Below are 15,917 nucleotides of genomic sequence, written 5' to 3'. Positions count from 1 at the left end.
AAGCTGCCACCCTACTCTAACATAAACATTTAAAAATTCCTTCAAAGCTGGAAGCAAATGCACGACACTTGAAAAAGCAACATAAAACGGCTGCTTTCTTGAAGAAAAAAATATTGCACTTATTTTTGTTGCAGTTATAAATCCTGAAAACTCCAATATGAAAGTAAAAATGTAGACACCAGTCAGATTTTAAGTTAAAATGAAGTGTATCTAATGTGCTACATATCTTGATAATTTCCTAAAATATAATATCATTATGCACATAGAAATACATAATTGTATAACTGCGACAAAGAACTTCTTTTCTGAAGTCAAATTAATAGCTCGTGTTGCATTCAGTAGCTTTTATTGGTCTTATTTGTTTCAAAATATCAGATATTCCAGTACAACTGGAATATTAGAGTTCAAATGATGAAGTTTGTCCTTCACTGTATAGTATTCTTTTACCTTTTGCCCGAAAATTATTCGTACTTTCTTTTTCTGCATATTTCTGTGTCCAACTGAACGGTTTCGCTGAGCCGCATTTGCTTTATCACAGCTACGCACGCCTGGCGTTGCACCATTTTCAGGACGCCAAATGATTCTTTCACTGATTCCACAAGGCGTTTCCATTTTTTTTTTACCCAAGGAGGTTAAAAGAGAGAATTTACCAAGAAGTCAGTGGTCAAATTAAAGAGGGCTATTCTAACCCCTTACTGTGATAACTACATTTAAATTAAAGAAAATAATCTTATCACATTCATTAAATCATCAAAATTAGTTTTATGCACAAGATAAAGAAGAAATGTACAATTTTCAGGCGTTCTGAACGACTCTCGCCATATTTTGAAAATTTAAAGTACTGAGACCAGCTCGCATATTTCCAAACCTCACTTTCTCAACTTTTCATGAGATTCATATAACGTAGAATTTAGATAGTTCTCGCGCATGCGGAGTTTTTAAAGACAAAAATGGAGTAGACATTGAAACGTGTTCGTAAAATATAGATCTGACTATAGACATGAGTGGTGGACGAGATTTCTTAACAAGATAATGCTCGACCTCATATTGCATCTGCTGCCCTGACCTTTCTCGATTCAGAGTATGTTCGAAAGTTACCCTGGTCGGCCCGTTCTCCTGTCATGGGTTGCTGGAAAACTGGCATGCTACCACCAACAAGATATATACTGGTTATATGAAGTCGTTGGCCACCACTCGAGAGCCACTATATTTGATGAACTCTGGCACAGAGCTGAAGTTGCATGCAATGAAGTATCTGTATCCGAGCTCAGTTCGATTAGATAAGCATCAGGATTATAGCCTTTGTTGCTGCCAGAAGTGGCAGCTTTTCGCACTGAATTCTGCGTGCATTGTGACCAAACCAATATACATTTAATCCTATTTTCCTCTTATTGTATTGTAAATATATGATAAATAAGATTCTGCTACTTGCTTTCCTTCCTGGTGTAGCAATTTTAAGGGCCAGAATATATTTATTATTTTCTTATGAATCTCTGTCAGAATCTAATTTTCTAAACTGCTGATATTTGCTTCTTTATATACGAATCTATTTAATACTAACGCCCAGTTCTATTAGGTGCGCAGTACAAGCATGCATATAGCTATCAAATTTTCAGCTCGACTAACAGTATATTTTAAGGTATAAAATCCAAACATTTGGTTATGTATTGATTCGGCCCTTTTTATGCTGTTAGTATGTATAAGATGCTCAGACGGTATAGTGGTTAGTGAAGCTAACTTATCGTACCGAAAAATCCGGGTTCTAATCCCGGAGAAGGCTTATCCCGGAAAAGGCTTACGTTTCAAAGCTTATCTCTTGAGATATTGGTGAGGGGAAAGGACGGTTGGAGACTCTCCCTGGGATATTCTCGCTCAGAATGCCACCCTAAGCAGAAGCAGTTAGCAAGGCTCTGTCCTACCTAGTATACCGACCTTGTTTCAATCTGTCTCTACTGTATCTATCGGTACATTATGTCGTCCAGATGGTATAGTGTTTAATGACGCTGACTGAAAGGTTAAGAAAAAATAAAAAAATTCATAAAAGTACTTCTTTTGTATTCTCAGATTAGCCATGCGACTGCATTTTTGACTCAAAACTGCGCATTTTATTCTCATTTTCCAGGGTACAGTTTTAATTCGACAAAGAAAAAAAAAACTAAATTCACATATGATTTATTGCATGGAACATATTTCTTATGCTAAGCTCACAAAATGATGAGCAGTTACTAAAATTAAGAAAATTTGAGAGTAGGGAAAAAATCATGATAATATTCATGCAGAAACCAAAGACAGCACAAAACTGTTAGCGTTCAGGGGTCTATTACACTTGCTGGTTCATAAAGACTGGTCCAGTTTTACAAAGGTTTGAGAATATTTGCTCAGGTAATTAAAGATTCGAGTATTAGTCAGTACAAATGGTGTATACTACATTACCTAATGTTTATTTCAAAAGTGGCCAAACTTTATGTCAGTAAGAACATGTTAGAATTCAGGAATATTCAACAACTACAATTAGGCGTTTATCAAGTTTCAAAATTAGCAAAGCAGCTTTCGAATAAAAAATACTTAAATAAATTAACAAGGATTTTGCACTTAAATAGTTATGCTTATTTACAAACATAAGCAAATAACTGTCATTGATTTTGCTCTATAATCGAGGAAGTATATTCCTTTCAAATAATAACTACAACATCTTCTTAAGGTTTTTCAATTTTTTTCTTTAATTATAACTAAACACGGATTTTGATAGGAGTAAATTGAAAATAAAGGTAGAGACATACTGCTGTTTAGAATAACGTAAAAATAATGCAGTAATTTGAAGGGATTTTTCTTGTCTCTAATCTATACAAATTCCTCATGGTATCATGGTGATGGTATAAAACATGGAAAAAGTGAAAAAAAAGGAACAGAAAGCTTTCAAGCTATTAGATTTTATAAAAAGTCCCCCCTATTGTGTGTGCATTTGTTGTTGTTGTCTTGCCCATATTTCATGGAAGAATGGTTGCCACAGCCTACTCCAAAGAGAGGTTGGACTTCTATTTTCCAACCCAATTTTGAGGAAGAGCACCCCGGGAGGCGGGTCCGAAGGTCTCCCACCCCTCTCCCCTTCCACCAAACCGCACGAGAAGACTTTCAGCTCGCCGCATATTTAGAGTGCCCCCCATGTCCCACAGACATTTAAAAAATCCATATCTTCTTCGGGAATCGAAGCCGGGCCCTTCAGTTCCTCAGTAGGCTTCCTTAACCACTATATCGTCTGGGCGACGTGTGGGCATTTGACTCACACAAGTAACTTGAGGATCAATATACAGAGATCAAAACTAACTACTAAATCCTATAACTAACTCATTGGCACTTTGGTTCATTAGATATGTTTTGTTTTTTCTAATGCAAATCACAACTACACATATTCACAGGACATTCGGTAAGATTTAAAGTACATTATGAATGAAGGTGTTGCTAGGTGTTTCCTACATTTATTCCTCTGCCGGCCGCCTAGCCGATATAGAGGTTAGTGACCCTGACTGCGGTAGCGATGGGCCAAGGTTGGAATCTCCCGGAGACGGCATCGTTGTAACTTACTTCCCTTCATAGGAGGCAACGGTGGTCTACACATATTCACAGGACATTCGGTAAGATTTAAAGTACATTATGAATGAAGGTGTTGCTAGGTGTTTCCTACATTTATTCCTCTGCGGGCCGCCTAGCCGATATAGAGGTTTGTGACCCTGACTGCGGTAGCGATGGGCCAAGGTTCGAATCTCCCGTTAGACGGCATCGTTGTAACTTACTTCTCTTCATAGGAGGCAACGGTGGTCTCCTATTAAATGCTTCCATAATAAAATAGCTACCACTTCCGGCGCCTTGTAGTGGCACAAAGCTAATGGCTATTAAATAAACTGCCCTGATCATCAACTAAAGTCTCTTCCGTTGCCTCGATAGCCACTACACATTTCAAGAGTAGCATCAACATGTTAGCAACAGATATGAAATTATTTGCCTTTCGCTTTTACTTATCATAGATGAGCAAATAAGGCATAGTTTGAATTTGTTTATAAAATTATTATGCACACATTGCGATTTCCAAAAATTTACATTACTGTTTATTAAAAAGCTGTGTGATAACACAATTTCTGTTTCAAATATAGACATAAGACATACGGCATATAATTGAAAAAAAAAAGTATTAGCTTCTAAGAAAAATTATATTCCTATCCTTCACTGCAATTCTTAATTTGTTATAAGAAAGCATTCTAAAACTAGTAAGATGTTTAAAATTTTTTCAGTCCTATTTTTAACAGCAACCCTCTTTAACAAACACAATTCGAAGTTGAAAGAGCTGACCAGTGCAGGATTTACGTATAAGCTGCACAAGCTTTAGCTTAGGGCCCCCACTTTCTTGGGGAAGGGGCAAAAAATGAAAATATAGTATTAAAATATAATATAAAAGGGCCCTATAAATAGCTTAGGGCCTTATCCAGTCTAAATTCGGTCCTGGAGCTGAACCGATAAAATGTCAAATGTGAATCTTTTTTATAGCTCTATTACGAAGCGGAATGATGAGATAATAAACAAAAAGAGATTGTTCAGAGTTGAATAAATTTAAGGTCGAGCAGAGGAAATGTCTAACACATTAATGATTTCTTTAAGGATGAATAATCAGGAAAGAATAATTTTTTGTAAAGAGACGAATTATTATTTCATAAAAAAAAAAAAAAAAAAGTAATGAAAACACACAAAAGTTAGTTTGCCAAGAAATTATTGAAGTAAAGTAATTTCAATCAGCACGTGACTCCATATTTGGAAATCATTTAGGGATGTGAAAAAACAAGGAAAGAATTAAACTTTCATTTTACTGCCCGTGGATATCCAAAAATGTAAAAAATTACTGTACAGCATGCGAAAAATGTCCTGAAAGGCAGTCGGATAAAATTTTTATCATTCCTGTTGTTAGTGCGCCATATCCGTTTCATACAATAAATATAGATATTATTGGTGAGATCTGACCGTCTTTAGGCAGAAAACGTAAGTATTATCTCTGTTTAACCCTTTCAGGGGCGGTGGTTTCGCCTTAAAAACACATTTTCAACATTTTTTTTTTTTTTTTAATTTAGAAAATTTGGTTTCATTTTCTCAAAACCGCTGCTAAAATTAAATTACTTCTTAAAGCTGATAACAGATGGCAGCATCAGACCTTTCTGGGCATCCATTAATTGATACGAATCATTCAAAAATAGCTTGTTTGGAACAGTCTTCTTTTTGAGCTGTTTTAAAAGCAAAAAACCCAACAATTTTTAATTTCCACGATATATTTTATAAGCAGGCATCAATGATTAATGAAATGTCCTTAGTTCACACACACACACACACACACACACACACACACACACACAAAAAAAAAAAAAAAAAAAAAAAAAAAATGGAACCCTTTTAATTTTGAATGTTTTCATCGCGGTTTCGGTATGAAACACCGCCCCTCTCAGACATCGAAGAAAGGATCAGATGACGCAGTCGCGAGATTTTTTACAGCTGTGCTTATTGCTTTCGAATCACTGCTGTAAACAGTTGCACCATATCTTCGTTTAAGTGGATTATGGGGATATAATTCACTTAAACGAAGATTTATGGGGATTTTGAGGATTTTGAGAGAGGAAAAACATTTCTTAATTTTTACAGAGGCACAGAGCACACTGAAGAACACTTCACAGTTGAGTTTTTATTCTGCTTTTCTTAGCCGTCGCTTTTCTCATGCTCCTAGTTCATGGTAAAATATTTGTATGCATCTAAATTCATTTTATTTTCACATATAATTTTCTTAGATTTTAACATAATTTTTAAAAATATTTCATAGTTTTATGTAAGTAATTTAGTGCATTTATTAGTTACTTTTTGTCTCATATTTTTGTTTCCTGTTTTAAATTTTTTATTTATAATTAAAAATGCGTGTTCATGCAAATATTACTTACTTCATTAGTTGTTCAGTAATTTACTAGTATAATCTGCAATTTGGGTTACGTTCAGATACTTTCCAGCAAAGTAAAGATAAATAAGCAAATGCTTAATCTTAAATGCTCTAGACGGGCGCTGCCCACATAGCACAAAAACATCCTTGGGATATCCCAAGGATGTTGCTCGCGGGATATGCGCACATCCTCAGGACATCCCGCGAACCTCCTAAACACCTCCTCCCGAGTGCTTAATGTCACATCCCGGGATATCCTCAGGACATCCTAACCAAGTCCCATCGACAGCGTGTGGGATGTTATTAGGATATGAACTCCTCCTTACTACATCCTCAGGACATCCCGCAAACCTCCTAAGCACATCCCATTATATCCTAAAAACATCCTATCTATGTCCCATTGACAGCATATGGGATGTTATTAGGATTTAAAGTCCTACTTTCTACATCCTCAGTACATCCCGTAATATCCCAATTTCCTCCTAAACTCATCCTCCTGAGCGCTTAATGTCACATCCCAGTATATCCTTAGGACATCCTATCTACGTCCCACCGACAGCGTATGGGATGTTATCAGGATTTGAAACACTAGTTACAATATCCCTTTAACCTCTTAAATACATACTCTCAACTGCTTAGTGTCACATCCCAGTATATATACAGAGAAAAATTCCAGTGAAAGTATGTGAAGGTGTGATGATCTAAAACCTACTTTTTTTTTTACACAGATAGTCTCAAATCGTTCTCCTATGGTTACTATGGAAAAATCAGAAATGTTGAAAATATTTATACAACTTATTTTGTTTTTAAATCTGAATTTGTGAATATATTAAAACTGAGCAAGGAAATTAAAATGAATTATTAATACAAAATATTAAAACTGAAAATTTTGCTTTTATTTTTAAGATATTAAAAATCTTTTGATCATTTTTAAACATCCAATAGCCCCCAAATTGAATTATTCATAATTAAATTATTTTACAAAATCAGTTTAATTTCAGTTAATTTGTATTAAAAATTGAATAATAAAATTACCCATTTAATAATCTTTACATAAATGAATCATCTTTCTTTAAAACATGTAAGGAATTTATAGTGTTTTGATGACACTGTTGGGTGTGTATTTAATTATAGGAAAGCACACTAGGGCTATCTGCCTAAGAGGAGGGATGCCTTTGTGGAGGACTTTCTAAGGGAAACTGGCTCGTATACACGTTACACATGGGGAAAACCACGAAAACGCCCATGCAGCCAGCCCGTTCACGGGATTCGAACCTCGGACGGAACTACCAGTGTTCAGCGATTTTACCGCTCGGCCGCTGGTAGGCCAAAGAATTTAAAGAATAATTAAGAAATAAAGCATGATAAAGAAATCGACAGCGTGCGGGATGTTATTAGGATATGAACTCCTACTTACTACATCCTCAGGACATCCCACAAACCTCCTAAACACATCCCATTACATCCTAAAAATATCCTGTCTATGTTCCATCAACAGCGTATGGGATGTTATTAGGATTTAAAGTCCTAGTTACTACATCCTCAGGACATCCGTAATATCCCAATTTCCTCCTAAACTCATTCTCCTGAGTGCTTAATGTCACAACCTATCTAGGTCCCACCGACAGCGTATGGGATGTTATCAGGATTTGAAATACTAGTTACAATATCCCCTTAACCTCTTAAATACATACTCTCAACTGCTTAGTGTCACATCCCAGTATATATATAGAGGAAACCTCCAGTGAAAGTATGTGAAGTTGTGATGATCTAAAACCTACTTATTTTACACAGATAGTCTCAAATCCTTCTATGTTTACTATGGAAAAATCAGAAATGCTGAAAATATTTATACAACTTATTTTGTTTTTAAATCTGAGTTTGTGAATATATTAAAACTGAGCAAGGAAATTAAAATGAATTATTAATAAAAAATATTAAAACTGAAAATTTTGTTTTTATTTTTAAGATATTAAAAATCTTTCGATCATTTTTAAACATCCAATAGCCCCCAAATTGAATTATTCATAATTAAATTATTTTACAAAATCAGTTCCTAATTTCAGTTAATTTGTATTAAAAATTCAATAATAAAATTAGCCATTTAATAATCTTTACATAAATGAATCATCTTTCTTAAAAACATGTAAGGAGTTTATAGTGTTTTGATGACACTATTGGGAAATTGTTAAAAGGAATAAATTGTATTTTTAAAACTACATCAATTCCTAGCCTCAGAATAAACAAATATGTTTTCATAACATGAGAATGCTGCAGGCTTTTTTATATATTTAATATTTATTTGTAAAAATTTGACATTATGTTAACAATTCTTTATATCATTCAAAAAGTAACTCTAGAAGCTCTTCTAAAATTCTATCTTTCTGATCACAGAATTAAAAAAAAAAAAAAAAATCTTAAAGCCCTCAGATTTAAGCAGGCACTCAAAAGGGCTCAATGTTTATGAGTGCATAGATTATCAATACAGATGGGGCAGTGAAAATAGCAAAACATTTTATAAGATACTGACACCAGAAAGTTAAATATCTTCTATATATTTGAAAAGTGATGAACTATATCATGTAATTGTATAAAAATATTAAATGTTTTCAATTAGATATATCATGAATTAAATGCATTTTAAATCAATCAGATTAAAAAGTAAAAAAATACATTGTTGAGAACTGTGTGTATTGCTTTTAAATAGCTTGGCTTGTTAATCGATAAGAGATTAAGATTTTAAAGGTGAATATGTTAAATTTTGCCAAATGGCAAGACTTGAATGAAAAGCGAAACAAGTTTACGATTGACGATATGAAGTCACATTTCGAGACTAATCGCCCTTTTAGATTAAAAAAAAAAATTCTGAAAATAATTTGCAATGGTTTATTGGTATTATTTTATGTAAAATTCAGTAAAATGAAATTTACCAGTTGAAATCAGCACCAAATTCAACTTTGTAAATTCTAGCGCATGTTAAAGGTTATCTCATCCAGAATTTTATTACTAACCATTCATTTCAGAGAAAAATAAAACAGTAATTGCCATTTATATGAAAATTAATATCAAAAATTTAAATCTGCATTTTACGCAACATAGAAAAACTCCAAAAGATCTACTGTTTACCATGCAATTCATTCCGCAATCAACTCTACCAATTATTAATACTTCTAAGTATATTCAGTTTACACTTTCTGCTCAATATATGCTATGTAAAATTTTCCATACATTTATTAATTCATTTTATTTTGAGGTGAGCTTTTATTCAACTCTCAATGTCAACGAGAATGTTTAATTCATTTTTTATTCGGTCTCAAAAGAGAAATCAAAATACGTGGATTTATGAATCAAAATACATGAGAAATCACAGTGAGAAAAGCACTTCTACCTTAAACTGTGATTATATATAACAAATGCAGTGAATTATAGTTAAAAAATAGTGAAAATATTTATATCTCTGAACTATTTCATATATAACATTTTCAGTTTTGCATATGTGGCAATTTAAGAACTTTTTTACGTATACCAATTTTTTTAAATATCTGTAAATTTTTGTATCTTCAAGGAAGCTTATTCTTTCACCTTTAGTATATAAGTAATGGTGATTTACCAGATAAAATTACTTAATGGTGAATACAGAAAAATATCTAACCACTTACCTTTATGACTTCATCTGCAAAGAGACTAAAAAAGTAGTTCAGCTAAATCTGCTATAATAAATATTTATAATAATGCTAAATTATGCAATATCTATTAATATGACAAATTTTTGTAAAGCTATTTATTTGGATGAAAAATAAACACATTCAGAAATTTATGGCACTATATTATGATTAACAGAGGAAAAACACTTTTCAAAATTCAAAATAGTTTTTATTAATCCAATTTATCACATTTTATTTGAATTCATGAAAAACAATCTTATATCCATGTATTCTTGTGTATATAAGAACTCTTGATAAATTGGATATCTGTCATTGCCTTTCACAGCACCTAAAATAAAGAAAACACTCACAATTACTATATATGAATATAATTCATAATTAAATTTAAACAAATGATTATATGAATGCAAATTAAAGGAAGCATTTAAAATATTTTAACATTTAGTACCTATAAACAGAGTAGCAATTATTTGATTTTTCGATTATAGTAAAATAAACATGGGGGGATGCCTTTTAAAATTTTTTATGTCAGAAAATAAACTCAAACCACCAGATGAACATATGAGCAGTTTTATCAATCAGCCACTGGTAGGTAACCTGGATACTGAATCAACATATAAAGTTGCCAAGATAAAGAGAGAAACAAAATTATGATAATCACATCTTACCTATTCATAAAACTATTTTAAATTTAATGTGTAGACAAGTCCAAAAAGAGTGAGAATGAATTTATTTTGCAACACAAAGTAAAGTCTTGCAGGAGCAAAAAAAAACTTGTCTCATGAGATTGGCAAGTAAAAAATAATTAACTGCATCTGGTAACATTTATCTGACAACACATAAGTAATTGTTAGCTACATGCAGAAAATAAAATCTGATCAGGGGCATAGCTAGAGGGGGGCATCTGTCCCCGGGTGCAGAATCCAAGGGGCGCCAAACTGATGTTAGAACATTTTAGAAATAAATGTTTTCCATCTTGGCAAGCAGTAGGGGGCACGAAATCTTCAGTTGTCCCTGAGCGCTGAAAACCCTAGCTATGACTCTGAACATGTTAATGCAATTTTAAACTTTTGAATTTAACCGCAGTAATTTACCAAAGAAGTACTTGTAACAGTAGTAAATGAAGATGTGGCTAATCTTTACTGTATGGTACACCTTGGTTTCTGTCTGAAAAAAAAATCGCAAAGTGGTATTGGTTGTTTGTGAAATGTGGAAGCCCATTGCATCAAATAAGTTTTTCGGTAACCCTAATGTTGATAATGTTGGCGAAAGTAGCCTTTGGGGGGGGGGACACTTTTTTTTTGTCAATAAAAAGGAGTTATTTCTGCAAATATTGCCAACGTGCTGTGATAAATTTAGTTTTGGGGTACTTTTTTTAATAGTAAACCTTTTGTACGGTCCCAGGTTTTTGGTTCTTACCATTCTTTTCAATTGCTGTGTTTGGTTGCACGGAACTGGTATGGTCTTGTATTTTGAACATGCTATTTATTATTTTGGTGTGGGTACCATCGTTTGAGTATGTCTGAGGTGACTAAGAGACGAAAAATTTAATTGAATTGCTTACCTGGAGGATGGTGGTGGGAAGCCTAAACATATGCATGTGAAAAAAAAGGTATGTTAAAAAAATGACGTTTCATTTATTTTTTTGTCTCTGTGTGTTAATTTTTGTTTGTTGTTTAATGTTTTTATGTTAGGAAATATGTATTTTTGGTAACTTATTCCTCTCTGTTTGTGTGTTTTTGGTTGTCTGTGTGTTAAGACAGTGGCGAATTTTTTCTGGTAACTATAATATTTTTAACTTTCTGATTTTCTTAAAGTGAAAATAGATCAATGTGTACATGGCAAAGTTAAGGCAGTGCACAATGCCCAGTTTGTGCAGTTCTCTGTTTTAATAGGTCGATGTGTACATGGACACAGAGTTTGTGTATGTCTTTGACTTCTTATTTTGGTTTTGTGTAGCGGCCACCTTGAAATTGGTGCCGATCCTCTCAAGTGACGATCTTGATATATATATATATATATATATATATAAAAAAAGATTCGCCAAGGGTTACAGTAGAGTAAATTTTTACCAAAGATGCTCTACCATAATCACCATTTCAGTGGTTTAAACACTAGTGGAGCAGTATGCAGGGATGAAGATTTGAGTTTTGTTTACACAGCATGATGGTTTAGGCACTCCAGCTATTACAGTGAACAAAATTATAATAAACATAGCCACAATAATTGTCTATAAATATTGATGTATAACACTGCATTAACTAATATATTTCTTATGCTAGTATATACAGAATCCTTAATCGAAGGGAAAATCAGAAGACTGTGCGTGCATTTTCCTTTAACTGAAACGGATTTGACCATACAAATCTCAGTCTTACGGGACATGCCACACTATGCAGATAGACAGTAAAAAGTGCTTGTGTTGTTTTTATTTGTTAGAGGTATGAAATAAATATACTTCTAGATTTTAATTTTTTCTTTTCTTGTTTTACATTTGGATTACCTATCAAAAAGTAAGGAATTTTGATATTATTACGATATCGGAGTTAAAATAACAATTATTGGACATGTTAAAGTGGACATTTTAAGTGAAATGTATTATTTTAACATTTTACAATATTTAAGGTATGGCATTAAATGCAACATTATGTGCCTGGATATAAGTTAGTAAATTAAAAATAATAATAATAATAATAATCAAAGAATGAATGTTATGAAAAATTTCAAAAACAAGTAGAATTTAATTTAGAAGACCTTTAGACACTTATGATAAATAAATTTGAGAATTCTTCACCCAAAATTAAATTATAATTAACTGAAACCAGTTTGACTGACCTTCTACAAAATCCTTTAGCTGCAATTTTTTCTAGCTTGAAAACCAAATTCTTCTCCACATGGTAATAACATCTTAACCAGTTGAAATTCCTGCAGAAAGTTTGATAACACAGTAATAGAATTAATAGAATAGAAAAATTAACAAAAGTATAGAACATCATTTAAACTTAACATTATTACAAATTTTGGTGCTTTCTGACTATCTGCAAAGCTGTGAAAATTGGCAAAATGGTTAGTTTATGGTTCATATCTACTGCTCTTTTCACAAGTAGTAATTCAAATAAGCACTTTATAAGAAACAAGAAATTTTAGGATGCACACACACAAAAATATATACATTTGGTCAATATTCACATATTTTTCATCCAATGGAATACTATTCAGAAATAAAGATTAAATATAAAGTATGTAAATACATGTGTGTGGTATGCATATTCATAGTTTGCTATTATCGTGTGCATACTCTTGCTGTTTTAGCATAAGTTGAAGCTGTGAGGGCAGATGATAAGAAAGTATCAGAATTTTTCATGTATAAGAAAAGATTGCCCTGACAATAGTATCTCAATTGTTTAGCATTGACATTTACATAGCGCATTAGAAATATATAGTAATATATGTATAATAAAAAGATAATTGCATATTATTAATTCATTTTTTTTAAATGCCAAACTTTAACAATTCTTTCACATATAATTAAACAGAATTCTTTCACATGAATATCTAAAATCCATTCTTAACTAAAGAATAAATAATAAAACCATGTAAATTTCTTATCAAGCCCATCATTTCCGAAATGTCTACTTCTGAAAGTTCCCAGCATTTCTCAATATATTATTAAATTACTAAACTAAGCATCAATGATCGTCATGTTCGCTAATGTGGCAATATTTTTCACACTTCTTTGTTACCACAAGTAACAAGTAGGCTTCAATAAATCTTTAACTGTTACATGCTACTTTTGTCTAAAATTTGTACAAATAATAAAATTAAATGAGCTCTTTATAATATGCTCAAAGAAATAATTTTGTATGAAAATTTGTATGTTATATATTGGCCTGATTAATGATTTAGGAAATAATTTGGATTTTCAAAGTGCTTCCAATAATTCAAATTTCAGCTTGTGTCAAAATAAAATCTATAACACAAAGATAAGCAAATTTCCTTATGAACAATGCATTTTAACATTATTCAATCACTTGCAATCACACAGTACTGATTGCTTCAATAAACATTACTGTAACTGTGTTATTTAAAAGACAGTAATGTTTTAATTATTTCCTTAATTAAAACATTACAGTCTTTTCCTCCTTCTAACACCAAAAGAAAACCCAGATAAGAAATATAAAAATATCAGTAAAAATAAATTATATTATTGAACATTAATTACACTTATGCATATATTATTTTATTATAAATTATTTCAAAATCAAAGAAGAGAAGGGGGAGAAACTTTAATATTGACATTTCTAAATTGATATAAACATTAATCGTTTAGTACAGTTTGTTATTTCAGGCAAAAAGAATTCACTTTTCTGGATAGCATTTATAGTTCCATCTCACTTTCAATGAAACATTAAGAGAAATGTATATAATTTAAACATTAGTTTATTTTATTTATCAGACAGATTATGTCAACTCGAAAAAAACCTATCAGTAAAATTCGGTAGTAATAATTCTGAATGTTAGGCAACTTACAAGATTCAACAAAAATTATCAATACTTTTATTATAATGACAATATTACAGTAACATGAACATAAAATTAAACTGCATATAACTATAAAATAAGCCAGCATATAATAATGGTGCATTGGTTTCTAAAACAATGGGCTCGATGAAAAAATACTACTCTATAAGCTATTCATATTCTTCAGCTTTCCTAATATTCTCATGTTCACTTTACACAACTAAAGTATCTAAAATACAATAAAAATGCAAACAATATTTATGAGAAAATGTTAAAAGCAATCATAAGCATTTGATTGAATGACCATATTTTGTCTTCCTGCATGTCAAATCTTAAAATGATATGCAGTTTGAAAAATGCTTAATCCTTTTATAAAATATTCAAAAAAGATTAAAAAAAGGTACTGTTCTGTTATCAGGACCGGGTTCAGAATTGTATTTATGTATGCTTGTATATTTGTGTGTCTACATATACACATCTATGCACATACTTACGAACACAGGTTCATACATTTCCGATTCTGGTCCCAATAACAGAACAGTACCCCCAAAAAAAGTTGAATTACAAACTAGATTAAGATAATGTTTCAACCATACATATTTGGGACAAAACAATGCAAACTCTTATTTTTATACAATTGTTCAAACTATTTAACATAAATTTATTGCTGCAATAAAATAATAAGCAATCTGATCACACATATTATTTTGAAACTGAATGCATAAACTAGACTAAAAAAAATTCAGTCATAAACACTTGGATAGCAGGGCAAATTAGATATTTGAAAATGACAGCCAGCCATTGAGATACACGTAATTCACGACAGAATGGTAACAATTTATAAAGCTGTGAAACATTTAACTGTCAAAATGACATAAATAACATAAATTCGAAAAGCAAAAAAAGTAAACATACAAGTATTGCAAATGAACTTACCTTTCATGCAACAAAAAATATCCATACAAGTTAACCTCATGGCGCAGCCATTTTGGATTTCGTTTCTAATCTAATCTAATCGGTATCTTTTACAAATTTGGCCTTGGCTACAAAGAGCCTTAATCCAATCGGTTTTGATCATGCCATTCGGCCAGTTGGTTAGAGAGAGTAGTAGTGCATAAGCACCCGCACAGAGGCGAAAAATTTATAGGAGATAATCCTGCGATTTTAGCTGTACATGTGATAAGCAATTTGGCATTAGCAATTATTACGGCAGTGGTCTCAGTTCACGTGCAGTCAGGCGGCATGGCGGTCAGATCGGAAAGCAATCCTTCAACCTCGGCATCCACTCCCTGAATGAGAGAGGAGCACTTAGAATTCTAAGCAACAAGTGAAACCCACGTGATGTGGGTCAGCCAATCAGAGAAGAACTTAGTTCGCAAAGTTCTATTTGACCAGAGCGGTCACATGATTGATTCAATTGAATGGAAATTAAAATAATAGAAATAAACTTGAATAAATGAGATCTTGGGTAAATGGAAAAGATATATACACTATTTACATATTTACAATCACCATCTAGGATTGTGATGTATTGTCCGCGGCCTTTTTACCGTATGTTCAATAGTTGGATCATAATCAATGATGTTTTTGATTGCTTGGTACTCGCTATTCCTAGCTTTCTCAAAGAAATTGTGAGATATGGTGAGGATGTGATCCATAAGATCAGGAATTTTGAGGTCTTTCTGGATATCTTTATTCCTGATAAACCAGGGAGCGTTTGTGATTGATCTTAATATTTTATTTTGTAAAATACCAATCTTCTTCCTTTC

At 32.2% G+C, this 15,917-nt stretch overlaps 1 long non-coding RNA gene across 1 annotated transcript; it reads right to left on the bottom strand.

Moving 5' to 3' along the window:
- Positions 1 to 9,792: 9,792 nt before the first annotated feature.
- LOC146996061 (uncharacterized) lies at positions 9,793 to 15,450 on the bottom strand. Its single transcript, XR_015042823.1, has 3 exons — positions 15,085 to 15,450; positions 12,463 to 12,552; positions 9,793 to 9,955 (listed from the first exon to the last, which is right to left on the bottom strand). It is a non-coding gene; the product is annotated as an uncharacterized LOC146996061 (long non-coding RNA).
- Between the last annotated feature and the right edge of the window lie 467 nt (positions 15,451 to 15,917).

Source organism: Stegodyphus dumicola, chromosome 8 (assembly GCF_044657685.1).
Source record: "Stegodyphus dumicola isolate Sdum_Otavi_A_Nest chromosome 8, ASM4465768v1".
NCBI classification, from domain to species: Eukaryota; Metazoa; Arthropoda; class Arachnida; order Araneae; family Eresidae; genus Stegodyphus; species Stegodyphus dumicola.
The sequence above is the reverse complement of the archived record's forward strand: the minus strand, read 5'-3'. Positions and strand labels throughout refer to the sequence as shown.